Genomic DNA, 14443 nt, shown 5'->3' with positions numbered 1-14443 from the left:
CGGTGAACTGTTGCGCGGCCGCTCCCGGGTTCGCCTGACAAGGGGAAAATCCTCCCCCTGCATATCAGGAGCTATAGGGATGAGCAGCTCCCTAAAGGAAACTGGTGTCTGAAACAACATTAACCTTTTACATGCATATGCTTTCTAATTGTCTAATGGTTTAAAAATACAGTCCAATCGGGAAAGAAGTAAAACACTCAGCATATCCCAAAGCACTCTACAGACATTGAAGAACTTTTGAAGCTTAGTCACTGTTATAATTTAGGAAATACAGCAGCCAATTTGCACACAGCAAGCTCCCACAATCAGAAATAAATGATTGTATAATGTGCTTTTGGCATTTTTGGTTGAAGGATAAATGTTGCCTAGGACACCAGAAGAACTTTCCTGCTCTTCTTTTAAAAGTGCCATGGAATCTTTTATGTCCACATGTGGAGGTAGACAGGGTCTTGGTTTAACATTTCAATGGAAAGTTGGTACCTCTGACAGTGCAGCACTCTCTCAGTACTGCAGTGAAGTGTAAGTCTAGATTAGTTTAATTCCCAATAAGGCCACTTAAGTTTACTTGGAACTTGTTCTACCATATGCTATTTAGCGTAGACTCTTCCTAGAAAATTACGTGCATTACAACGTCAGAAATTTATAGAGATGAAAATTTTAACTTTAGCCAAAACACAAGTTTGTTTTAATCCTTTGAGGATTGCAGTTGCAGTCTAGGGAAGTCTGATCAGATCCAAATTCTGTTCCAATATTAGTGGACCTATTATCATGAAAGGAGTTTTTTTTTCTATCCTTCTTTGAGTTTTCCCCTCTCCTTAATGTTCCTGGCTTTCCCACTGCAGGCATCTGCTGTGATGGGGTAAAGCTCAGAGAGGTAAGGGATCTGATATGGGCCACTTGGTTCAGTTAATAATACTCTTGCATTTAGCTCAGAGATTGTGTTAACCTGAATTCCATACCAGGGGCTGAATTTTCCCCTTCAGGGGCTGGAAAAGGAAGCTGGGACTGCTTCCGGGCCCTGAACCCACCCTCATGGGGGAACAGTCACTCTTTGGGATTTTTGAGGCGGTGCCTCCTTAATTAAGCTTGGAGACAGGTTCCCTGTTCAGTGAAGGGCAGCAGATGGGGTCCTGAAGTGGGACGGTCAGTCAGAGACCTTCCAGCATGAGAAGCAGGCTGCAGTAAGTATTTATTTAAATTGGGTCAAGTTCTGGCTAAGGTTAAAGGTTTCATCTTTATAATTCTGACACTGTAACAGCTTCAACATGGAGGTGCTCCTCACCAATAGATTCAGGAGACAGACCACTGCTGTGGGGGTGGGGGGGTGGGGGGGCAGAGGGGAGGGGAGGAGGGACAGAGGAATGGTGGGTAGTGGCAGTAGGGACAGCCTGGAGGCCTGTGTGGAATGTTGGCCCCCCCCCAGCCTCCTGCTGGTTGCCCACCTCCAAGCAGTTAAATGTCCTCCAGTCAAGTCGGGAAATCGGAGGCCAACTGGAAAATTCCAGTCTGCCTCCTTTAGCTTTGGTTAACAAGGTTCTTCATTAGCTTAATTGGGAGGTGTCAGCTGTGGCTCAGTCCATAGCACCCTCGCCTTTGAATCAGAGGGTTGTGGGTACATGTCCCACTCCCGGAAACCAAGAACTGTGATTGTACTCAAAAGAGTTGCAATCTGTGACTGTTGATAACTCGAAAGAATTAGCTTAATTGGCTCCTTGCCTTGTGGGGCTGGCAAGGTAACCTTGTCAGCCTTGAGATCGCCTCAACAAAAATGGCTGGTGCTGGGAACAGGGTCAGGAAACCCGTACAACAGCCAGCGCTTGCATTTTCGGCCCCCATTCGCCTCCGTTCCTGACCTGGGCGGGGCCCAAAAATTCAGCCCCAGGGGTTTGAACTCAAAATCATTCTGACACTCCGACATAGCACTGAGGGTTTACTGCATTGTCACAAAAATCAACCTCCAGAGGAGAGGTTGAAAAAAATTTCTTTCTGCCTGTTCTGATGGATCAGGTTGACATTAAAGAGACCATGACACTATTCAAAGAAGTGTAATGGGTTCTCCGAGTGTCCTGACCAGCGCTTCCCAACCCTCTCCGCCCACCCACCCCTGTCCCTCAGTCAATGCCACCAAAAACAAGTGAACTGATCATTCATCCCATTAACATTTACAAATCTAGCAGCTTGTAAAATGGCTGCTATGTGTGCCTACATAATAACAGTCACTGCACTTTGGCATATTTCATTATATGCGATTTACTTTGAGACATTCCTGAGGGAGTTGATAAGCAAGTTTTATAAATGCAAGTCTTTCTTGCTTATTGTCACGGCAGTCACACATGCACCATCCAACATGCATCAGCATCGCACCATTTTGACGTAAGAATTTCTGGTTTTATTTCATCTGAGGATTACTGTGAATTAAGTTTTTTTTCTTTTACTGTATATTTCGTTTTACATTCTTTTAAATACCTGATAATTAATTAATATTTCCGGAGAGTTTTCTTTTGTAATCGTTGAAAAGTAAAGATATGAATACTCAGAATGCCAACGGGCTTCACCAGTGTTCGGACAATTGATTGTGTTCTTTAACATGTCAGCAACTTTTAATAAAAGAAATGATAATGATTAAGAATGTGAGAGATGCCAATCATCCTGCTGGAGAGACAAAAGTTCACTATTTTTTTTAGTATTTCCCTTCATTCCTTTCTACAGGCAGTGCCTCTCAAAGTAAACAGCATTAAAATTGTCAGCGCACTCAATTGTCAAGTTATGACTCCTATTATTAAGCGCGAGATAAACTGCCATTTTATTTACAAAAGAACTCAGATTTTGATAACAGGTTATTATTACAGGGATGAAAAATTTGAAATGTGGATCGTTATTGCTCACATTGATCACACAGATATATTTAAACACATTTGAAATGAACAGAGATGGATTCATGCAGAAAACAATCTCTATACCTGGGAGTAAATATCTGGAATGTGTGGGTTTGGCTGGATACAGTCAAGAGAATGTTTTGGCAAAAGTATTTTGGGATTGATTCTTTATCCACTGTTTGGATTAGAAGTTAAATATTAATAGTAGTTTTGTTTTGGAACCACTTCCTGGTGAATAGGATGGTTTCATAATTATCCATTCTTAAACTTTACCATGTAGCATTTCAAGCTAACTAAGACTTGAATTAGTACAATCCTACCAAACATTCTATTGGACACCCAGTACCGGATAGACAGAAATTTCCTCCAAATATTGAGAAGATTGAAGCCATTATTTTTGATCACCACTCCAAACTCTGTTTCCTAACTACCAACAAAATCCCTCTCCCTGGCAGCAATCTGAGATTAATTCAACATTTTGTGTCACATTTGATCCTGAGATGAGCTTGTGGCTGCATATGTGCGCCATCTCTAAGACTGCCTATTTTCACCTCCGCAACATCGCTTATCTTTGCCCTTGTCTCAGCTCATCTACTACTGAAACCCTCATCCATGCCTTTGTTAATTCTAGACTCAACTATTGCAGTGTACTCCTGACTGGTCTCCCACATTCTACCCTCTGTAAACTTGTGGTTGTCCCAAACTCTGCTTCCCAAGTCTTAACTCGCAGCAAGTCCTGTTCCTCTGTTACTCCTGTGCTCGCTGATCCACGTTGGCTCCCAATCAAGCAACATTTGATTTTAATATTCTCATCCTTGTTTATAAATCCCTCCATGGCCTTGCCCCTCCCTATCTCTGTAATCTCCTCCAGCCCCACAATCCTCTGTGATAACTGCAGTCCTCTTATTCTGGCCTCTTGAGCATTCTAAATCATAACTGCTCCACCTTTGGAGGCTGTACCTACAGTTGCTTAGTCCCCAAGCTCTGCAATTCCCTCCCTACACCTCTCGGCCTCTCCACTTCACTTTCATCCTTTAAGACACCACTCCTGAAATATATTAAACATTTAGGAAGGACAGACAAGAAGGGAAAAGAGGTGGAGTTGCACTGATGATAAGAGATGGGATCAGTACTTTAGTGAGGGATGATCTCAGATCAGAAGAATAATGTGTGGAATCTGTTTGGGTGGAGCCAAGAAACAGCAAAAAGCAGCAGACATTGGTTGGAGTTGTTTATAGGCCACCAAGCAGTACTGGTAATGTGGGTATTAATCAGGAGATGAGAGCAGCATGTAGCATGGGCAATACAGTAATCATAGGTGACTTCAATCTGCGTATAGAATATGAGTAAACCAACTGAGCGCTAATGCTGTGGAAGACGAGTTTCTGGAGTGTTCTCTAGAGCAGTATGTTGAGGAGCTGACTGGAGGATAGCCTATTTTAGATCTAGTGTTATGTAATGAAAAAGGGCTAATTAATAATCTTGTTGTAAAAGGACCTTTAGGGATGAGTGACGACAATATGATAGAATTTTATTTTATGTTTGAAAGTGAGGTAGTTCACTCTGAAGCAAGGGTTTTAAAGTTGAATAAAGGAAAAGATGAAGGCATGAGGGACAAATTGGCTGAGGGGATTGGGAAAATACATTAAAAGGTATGACTGTACATAGGCATTGGATAGTCTTCAAAGAACTGTTACATAGCTTACAGCACCTATACATTCCTTCAAAGTGCAAAAACCCAAAAACAGTCAGTCAACCATGGTTGACAAAAGAAGTTAAGGATTGTATAAGATTAAAAGAAAGGCTTATAAAGTTGCCAGAAGTAGTAGTAAACCTGAGGATTGGAAGAATTTTAGAATACAGCAAAAGAAGTCCAAGAAACTGGTAAAGAAAGGGAGAATAGAATATGAATGCAATCTAGCAAAAACCATAAAAACGGACTGTAAAAGCTTCTATAGTTATGTAAAAAGGAAGTGTTTGGCTAAGACAAATGTGGGTCCATTACAAACAGATTCAGGAGAATTCATAATGGGGAATAGAGAAATGGCAGAGAAGCTAAATGGTTACTTTGTGTCTGTTTTCACTGAGGAAGATACAGGAAATCTCCCAGATTTAGAGATCCCAGGGACTAGGGAGAATGAGGAGTTGAAGGAAATTAATATAAATAAGAAGGTTGTATTGGAGAAATTAATGGGACTGAAAGTTGATATGTCCCTGGGACCTGATATTCTGCATCCAGAATGTTGAAGGAGGTTGCTATAGAGATAGTGGATGCATTGGTGATCATTTTCCAAAATTCTATGGATTCTGGAATGGTTCCTGAAGTTTGGAAAGTAGCAAATGTCACCCCACTATTTAAGAAAGGATGGAGAGAGAAAACAAGGAACTACAGAACTGTTAGCCTTACATCAGTAGTAGGGAAAATGCTAGAATCTATTATAAAGGATGTGATAATTGGATACTTGGATAATCGTGATCTGATTGGGCATAGTCAGCATGGATTTGCAAATGGGAAATCATGTTTGATGAACTTGAAGTTTTTTGAAGATGTTACTAACAAAATTGATGAAGGAGAGTTGATGGACGTAGTATACTTAGATTTTCAGAAGGCTTTTGATAAAGCTCCCAAAGGAGGTTGTTTAGCAAAATAAAGGCACATGGGATACAAGGCAATACACTGGCATGGATTAAGGATTGGCTAACAGCAGAAAACAGAGAGTAGGAATAAATGGATCATTCTCGTGTTGACAGGTTGTGACTAGTGGGGTACCGCAAGGATCAGTACTTGGGCTTCAGCTGTTCACAGTTTATCTCAATGATTTGGATGTGGGGACCAAATGTAATATTTCCAAGTTTGCGGATGATACAAAACTAGGCAGGAATGTGTGTTGTGAGGAAGATGTAAGGCGGCTACAGGAGGACTTGGACAGACTTAGTGAGTGGGCAAGAACACGGCAGATGGAACATAATGTGGAAAATGTGAGGTTATCCACTTTGGTAGAAGGAACAGATGTGCAGAGTATTTCCTAAATGCTAAGAGATTAGAAAATGTAGATGTACAAAGGGACCTGGGTGTCCTTGTCCATGTCACTGAAAGCTAACATGCAGGTGCAGCAGGCAATTAGGAAGGCTAATGGAATGTTAGCCTTTACCGCAAGATGATTTAAGTACAGGAGTAGTGAAGTTTTGCTTCAATTGTATAGAAGCTTGGTTAGACCGCACCTGTAGTACTGTGTGCAGTTTTGGTCCCCTTACATCGGAAAGGAAATTATTGCCATAGAGGGAGCGCAACGAAGGTTCACCAGACTTGTTCTGGGGATGGCAGGGCTGTCTTATGAAGAGAGATTGGGGAAACTGGGCCTGTATTCGCTAGAGTTTCGAAGAATGAGAGGTGATCACATTGAAACCTACAAAATACTTAAAGGAATAGATAGGGTAGATGCAGATAAGATGTTTCCCCTGGCTGGGGAGTCTAGAACCAGGGGACACAATTTCAAAATAAGAGGGAAGCCTCTTAGGACCGAGGTGAGGAGAAATTCCTTTACTCAGAAAGTTGTGAATCTTTGGAACTTTCTATCCCAGAGGGCCGTGGAAGCTCAGTCACTGAGTATGTTTAAGGTAGAGATTGATAGATTTCTGATTAACAATATCGTAAAGGGTTATGGGGATTATATGGGTAAAAGGCATTGAAGTGTTCAATCAGTCATGATCGTATTGAATGGCGGAGCAGGCTTGATGGGCTGAATGGCCTTCTCCTGTTCCTATATTCCTACGTTCCTATGTTCCTATAAAAACCCACCTCTTTGACCAAGCCTTTGGTCATCTAACCTAATATTGCGTTATGCAGTTCGGTGGCATAATTGTTTTATAATGCTCCTGTGAAACGTCTTGGAAAGTTTCATTGTTAAAGGTGCTATAGAAGTTGTTGTTGTGGTATGAAAATACATTGAAACAATCTCACCTGCTTCAAACTTTGTGAAAAGATGAGTTACCTAAACTGGCTGAGAGATTCTATAGGAAATACATTTCACAGAGAAGGTTACCTTTACAACACATTAGCAAGGCTATGAAAATCAATTTATTGAAGAGCATATCTATTATGAAACAGTCATTCAATTAATTTTTGCATAGCATATTTTGAGCTGTGGGATGATTAAACATGCTGGATATTTGTTTTGTTTTTCACGGGAATTGGTTATCATAATTTGCTAGTTACATTTTTTCCGCTTTTTAAAATTTACAATCAATGTTATAAATATACAAGTGTATACATCACTTGCCTATTTTATTGTGTTTGAGCCCATCACCCATGCACCCGTCATATATTTCTCCTCCGTAGGGCATGATGGTGAGATTTGTAAGCTGAATTTATGTCAAGATACCCATTATCAAATTGATAGGAAAGTGCTTTCTGAATGATGATGGATTGGATAGGTAGTTAGGCTTTTTGGAACAGTATTTTAACATACTTGAGCTCCTTTTGAAGTCTTGATCTCACAGTGGGATAAAGAGAATCAAAAGCTGAATCAATCTTGGGCATTCTTGAACACTAGTTAATGGATGATTAAGACTACCATTGGAAAATATGTAACAAATCACTGGCTGTCTTTTGAAGTTCGGAGAGACATATGTTATGGGTGGGACTTGTGAAAAGGGGCAGAAACAGTATTTTATTTGGATTGGAGGGTTGGAAATAAAATAAAGTAGCTATTTGTATGAAACATTTACCTTAAAAGAAAACCCTCTGAAGTTGAAGCAGGTTAGCTCCTAGGCCATCTGTTACTTGTTCCATGTTTCTCTTTCACACAATGCTACCCTTGTTCTGTTATTATCACATTCTACTTTCTTACCTTTATGCTGCTATCCGCACCTTTTTTTTTAGCACTAAGCACTACCATTAACTCTGTCCTTTAGTTCAGGACATCTTTGTCAATCTCTCCTTTGCCCCCACCTATCACTGGCCTTCTATCCACCTGCCCCCTCCCCTTAAAACAGTATAAATTCCATCACATATCCACTTCTCTTCAGCTCAAGAAGGATCATAGGGACTCGAAACGTTAACTCTGTTTCTCTCTCCACAGATGCTGCCAGACCTGTTGAGTTTTTCTGGCATTTTCTGTTTTGTTCCAGATTTCCAGCATCCGCAGTATTTTGCTTTTATCTTAGTTCCATAGTTGTTTCTTTTGTTCCAATGTTGGAAGCAAAGAATGGGTATCACTTTGAATGTGTTACCAATAATTTTGGAAGCTAAAATATTTGATAGTCAGCCAACCTTTTGTCATCACTGTCATGGAAGCTAATAAACATATTTATCCTATATTTTTATTTATCGGTTCAGCTTGGCGTATCACTTAGAGCGAAACTAGGAGGTGTTGGTGTTTCCAGGTGCCTGCTGTCCTTGTCATTCAATATCTGAATTAACGATATAAGAGAAATAAAAGTAAAGGCAATTTAATACAAAAGACAAAATAATCTGCCTCAATGCATGCATGAATAAGTTCCATTAAGCAATTGAGTGATAGAAGCAAGGGTCTCAGGTTGAGTTAGCTGATCTAGACTGAGGTAACAGTAATGCTACAATGAGCGCTGCCCCAGCGTTGGAAAGGGGAAAGGAATAATCTAAGGTTCCCATTCCTGATCACCATCCACTTGTTGTTGATTGCGAACAGAATCAAACTGGGCTGTGCAGACCCCTTACAAAAACAGAATTACCTGGAAAAACTCAGCAGGTCTGGCAGCATCGGCGGAGAAGAAATCAGTTAACGTTTCGAGCCTTCATGGCCCTTCGGCAGAACTGAAGCATAGTTAGAAGAAGGGAGAAATATAAATTGGTTTAAGGTGGGTGGGGGGGGTGGGGGGGGGAGGGGGTTGGTGGGGGGAAGAGAGAGACATTGAGGGTGTGGTGATTGTGGAGATGAGCAGATAATCAAAAGATGTCACAGACAAAAGGGTCAAAGAGGTGTTTTGTCTGAGAAAAGTGCTAATTAAGAATGGAAGACAGGATATTCAAAGTACAGCTCTAGTGGGGGTGGGGTGGAAAGGCTAACAAGGTTTTAGTTTTAGATTTAAAAATAATGGAAATAGGTGGGGAAAGAAGAATCTATATAAATTATTGAAAAAAAAAAGCGGTGGGGGGGGGTGGGGGTGAAGAAACGGGGTGGGGATGGGGGGAGGGGGAGTTTAAGATCTAAAGTTGTTGAATTCAATATTCAGCCCGGAAGGCTGTAAAGTGCCTAGTCAGAAGATGAGGTGCTGTTCCTTCAGTTTGCGTTGGGCTTCACTGGAACAATGCAGCAAGCCAAGGACAGACATGTGGGCAAGAGAACAGGGTGCCTGCTGTCTGTCCGCAAGAAAGACCCAAACCTCCCTGTCGCTTGCCATTTTAACACTCCACCCTGTTCTCTTGCCCACATGTCTGTCCTTGGCTTGCTGCATTGTTCCAGTGAAGCCCAACGCAAACTGGAGGAACAGCACCTCATCTTCCGACTAGGCACTTTACAGCCTTCCGGGCTGAATATTGAATTCAACAACTTTAGATCTTAAACTCCCCCTCCCCCCATCCCCACCCCGTTTCTTCACCCCCACCCCCCCCCACCGCTTTTTTTTTTCAATAATTTATATAGATTCTTCTTTCCCCACCTATTTCCATTATTTTTAAATCTAAAACTAAAACCTTGTTAGCCTTTCCACCCCACCCCCACTAGAGCTGTACTTTGAATATCCTGTCTTCCATTCTTAATTAGCACTTTTCTCAGACAAAACACCTCTTTGACCCTTTTGTCTGTGACATCTTTTGATTATCTGCTCATCTCCACAATCACCACACCCTCAATGTCTCTCTCTTCCCCCCACCAACCCCCCCCCCCGACCCCTACCCACCTTAAACCAATTTATATTTCTCCCTTCTTCTAACCATGCTTCAGTTCTGCAGAAGGGCCATGAAGGCTCGAAACGTTAACTGATTTCTTCTCTGCCGATGCTGCCAGACCTGCTGAGTTTTTCCAGGTAATTCTGTTTTTGTTTTGGATTTCCAGCATCTGCAGTAGCTTTTAGCTTTTTGTTTTTATCTTTGTGAAGACCCCTTGTTAGATTAGATTACCGACACCCACAGGTCATACATGAATAATGACAATTGAGTGAAGTACTGGAGAGGGGGTGTGAGATGGGGATGACCAAGGTACAATACTGCACCTTGAGTCAAAGTCTGCAAAAGATGAATGATTGAGAAGAAACTCAAAATGGCCAAAAGGACAAACTAAATACCTTTACAGTATTAGGATTTTTGAATGAATGCCTCTTTATTCCAATTAACCTAGAGTAGATTAAAATTCTCAAAATGGTTTTGAATAATTTGTTGAGGTTTGTTTTTGTAGCTGTCCTATTGAAAGAACAAAACAACGACATTTCAGTTATATTATTTCTACATTTTTCCTAGTATAACTCATAGGAAAAGGTCTTTACAAAACTAGGTAATGGGTTTTATAACAAGGGGTTAGAATATAAAATTTGAGATGTAATGGTGAATCGATATAAAACCTTAGGAAGATCATTGTTGGAATACTGTATGGGATGAATAATGTGGCAATAAAGAATGTACAGAGAAGATTCACTGGTATAGCGTCTAATATGAGAAAATAAAGATTGTTTTGACTCACTGGGGATTGTGTGCTGCAATATCAAGCCGCACTGCTCCCTGAGCTGCGACAAATGTGAAAAAGGTTGATCAAACCACCAGGTTGCCCTAATTCTACACCAACACCCATCCAGGACCCTCCACCCCAGCCTGTCCCTCTGTCCCCATCCCGTCTTCCAATCCCAGCCCCAGCCACGTATTCACCATACCCCCTGACCTTCCCCTCTCCGACGCTGAACGTTCAGTGCTCAGAAAAGGACCTAGTTTCATACCCTTACGCCCTCACCTCAATGAATTTCGGGCTTGGCACGATGCTGAACACTTCTTCCACTGCCTTCGTCTCCGTGCTCACTTCTTTGGGCAGGAGTCCTCTCCCCATTCAATGGATCCTTTTACCCACCTCCAATATTCTCCCTCCACCTGGACCCCTCCCTCTGGATTCTTACCTTCTCTTGATCTTTTCATTGAGAACTGTCGGTGTGACATTAGTTGTCTCAATTTCTCTGCTCCTCTCACCCATTCTAACCTGTCTCTCCTGAACTTGCTGCACTCCGTTCTCTCAGGTCCAACCCTGACATTGTCATCAAACCTGCTGACAAGGGTGGTGCTGTTGTTGTCTGGCGCACTGACCTCTACCTCGCAGAGGCTGAGCGTCAACTTGCAGACACTTACTCCTACCTCTCCCTGGACCATGACCCCACCAGTGAACATCAAGCCTTGTTTCCAGGACTGTTACTGACCTCATCTCCTCTGGAGATCTTCCTTCCACAGCTTCCAACCTGATAGTCTCCCAACCTTGGAAGGCCCGCTTCTACCTCCTACCCAAAATCCACAAACAGGACTGTCCCGGCAGACCGATCGTGTCAGCCTGTTCCTGCCCCACGGAACTCATTTCTTGCTATCTTGACTCCATTCTCTCTCCCCTTGTCCAGTCCCTTCCCACCCACATCCGTGATTCCTCTGACACCCTACATCATATCAACAATTTCCAGTTCCCTGGCCCCAACCGCCTCCTCTTCACCATGGACGTCCAATCCCTCTACACCTCCATCCCCCACCGAGATGGTCTGATGGTTCTCAGCTTCTTCCTCGAACAGAGGCCCGAACAATCCCCATCCACCACTACTCTCCTCCGTCTGGCTGAACTTGTTCTCACACTGAACAATTTCTCCTTAAACTCCTCTCACTTCCTCCAAATAAAAGGTGTAGCTATGGGTACCCGCATGGGCCCCAGTTATGCCTGTCTCTTTATGGGGTATGTGGAACATTCCTTGTTCCAGTCCTACTCTGGCCCCCTCCCACAACTCTTTCTCCGGTACATCGATGATTACTTTGGTGCTGCTTCATGCTCTCGTCTGGATCTGGAAAAATTTATTAATTTTGATTCCAATTTCCACCCCTCCATCATTTTCACATGGTCCATCTCTGACACTTCCCTTCCCTTCCTTGACCTCTCTGTCTCAATTTCTGGTGATAGACTGTCCACCAATATCCATTACAAGCCTACTGACTCCCACAGCTACCTCGACTACAGCTCCTCACACCCTGCTTCCTGTAAGGACTCCATCCCATTCTCTCAGTTCCTTCGCCTCCGTCGCATCTGTTCTGATGATGCTACCTTCAAAAACAGTTCCTCTGACATGTCCTCCTTCTTCCATAACCGAGGTTTTCCACCCACGGTGGTTGACAGGGCCCTGAACTGTGTCCGGCCCATCTCCCGCGCATCCACCCTCACGCCTTCTCCTCCCTCCCAGAAACATGATAGGGTCCCCTTTTTCCTCACTTATCACCCCACCAGCCTCTGCATTCAAAGGATCATCCTCCGCCATTTCCGCCAACTCCAGCATGATGCCACCACCAAACACATCTTCCCTTCACCCCCCACCGGCGGCATTCCGTAGGGATCATTCCCTCCGTGGCACCCTGGTCCACTCCTCCATCACCCCCTACACCTCAACCCCCTCCTACGGCACCTTCCCATGCAACCGCAGAAGTTGCAACACCTGCCCCTTTACTTCCCCTCTCCTCACCGTCCAAGGGCCCAAACACTCTTTTCAAGTGAAGCAGCATTTCACTTGCACTTCCCTCAATTTAGTCTACTGCACTTGCTGCTCCCAATGCTGTTTCCTCTACATTGGAGAGTCCAAACGCAGACTGGGTAACTGCTTTGCAGAACACCTTCGGTCTGTCCACAAGCATTACCCAGACCTCCCTGTCGCTTGCCATTTCAACACTCCACCCTGCTCTCATGCCCACATGTCCGTCCTTGGCTTGCTGCATTGTTCCAGTGAAGCTCAACGCAAACTGGAGGAACAGCACCTCATCTTCCGACTAGGCACTTTACAGCCTTCCGGACTGAATATTGAGTTCAACAATTTTAGATCATGAACTCTCTCCTCCATCCCCACCCCCCTTTCCGAATTTCCCCCTTCATTTTGTTTTTTCCAATAATTTATATAGATCTTTCTTTTCCCACCTATTTCCATTACTTTTAAATGTATTTCCATCCATTGTTTTATCTCTACCTTTTAGCCTTTTTCCTTCACCCCACCCCACCCCACCCCACCCCGACTAGGGCTATCTGTACCTTGCTCGTCCTGCTTTCTACCCTTAATTAGCACATTCCTTTAGATAATATCACCACCTTCAACACCTCTTTATCCTTTTGTCTGTGACATCTTTTGGTTATCTTCACCTATCACTGGCCCTCTATCCAGCTCTTCTTGTCCCACCACCCCCCCGCACCCCCCCAAACCAACATATATTGCACCCCTTTTCTATTTTTCCTTAGTTCTGTTGAAGAGTCATTCGGACTCGAAACGTTAACTGTGCTCCTCTCCGCAGATGCTGCCAGACCTGCTGAGTTTTTCCAGGTATTTTTGTTTTTGCCCTAATTCTACCTAACTCTTTAATTTAGGTTAACAGAATACGAGCACTTAATAAGTAAATAACTGTTTTTTGAACAATTATTTTTAACTAGTGGTAAAAGAAAGAAATAATAGCTGCTAACTTCTAACACTATAACTTAAACTCTACCCCCTTCTTACATCCCTACACACACACAAACACATACACAAAACATGGATTTTAAGGGTGGGATAAAGCAGTTCAGGAGTACAGGATTCTTTGGTCCTGGACTCGTTTCCAGCACCTACCTGTCTGGCATGGCACACTCTGTTCCAGGACTGCAATATTGTATGTATCTCTCATCCTGTTCCAGTGGACATGCCTTTCAACCTGCAGCCATTGTAAATCTAATCCACAGTCCAACAGAAAGTAAAAAGAAATGTCCTTTACAACAGTCCAACAGAAATAAAAAGATATGTTCCTTACAAGATTCAAAGAATAACTTGAAAAATTAGGTCCGTTTTTGTCAGAGAAGGAGATTATGGAATGATTTGGTGCATGTAATGAAAGGATAGCTCAGAGTAGATATTTGTTTTCAGTGATTGAGGGGTCTAGAACAAATGTCATAGATATAAGATTACATTTAAGAGATTTAAGACAGAGAGAGCAGAAGAAACTTTTTTTTACACTGTGGGTTGTGATATGCATTACTGGTGTTAGTGATTGAAGCTGAGACCATGGGCTGTATTTTTCTGTTCGAGGCAAGGAATTGGGAGGTGGGACAAATCCTGGCTTGTGTTCCCAACTCCGTTGCCAGCCTGCCAGGAGGTGGGATTTTCACCGGGTTGGGTCTTAATGGCAGAGATGGGTCTCCTGCCCAATTAGTTGGCTGGGTAGGGGTGTGTGGGAAAGCAGGGATATGGGCCAGATTCTGGTTCCAAATGGCAGCCATTACTGTGGCTGCTGTCTGTGCATGGTCTTAAAGAAAAAAATGAGAGGATCTTCGTCTTCAAATTGGACAAGGCAAATGGAGAGCTAGGACCTAGGATAGGGTGGGGAAAGGTTGATTATTAAACTTTCATTGTTG

General features: G+C 42.9%; 1 long non-coding RNA gene across 1 annotated transcript in view; it reads right to left on the bottom strand.

Moving 5' to 3' along the window:
• The window catches only part of LOC144684160 (uncharacterized), a 52596-nt gene extending 38841 nt beyond the window's left edge, over nt 1-13755 (bottom strand). The window contains exon 1 of the long non-coding RNA XR_013577422.1: nt 13665-13755. This is a non-coding gene — a long non-coding RNA (uncharacterized LOC144684160). The remainder of the gene's footprint in view (nt 1-13664) is intronic.
• Between the last annotated feature and the right edge of the window lie 688 nt (nt 13756-14443).

Source organism: Cetorhinus maximus, chromosome 9 (genome assembly GCF_964194155.1).
Source record: "Cetorhinus maximus chromosome 9, sCetMax3.hap1.1, whole genome shotgun sequence".
Lineage (NCBI taxonomy): Eukaryota > Metazoa > Chordata > Chondrichthyes > Lamniformes > Cetorhinidae > Cetorhinus > Cetorhinus maximus.
Note: the sequence above shows the minus strand (reverse complement) of the source record. Positions and strands in the feature narration are given on the sequence as shown.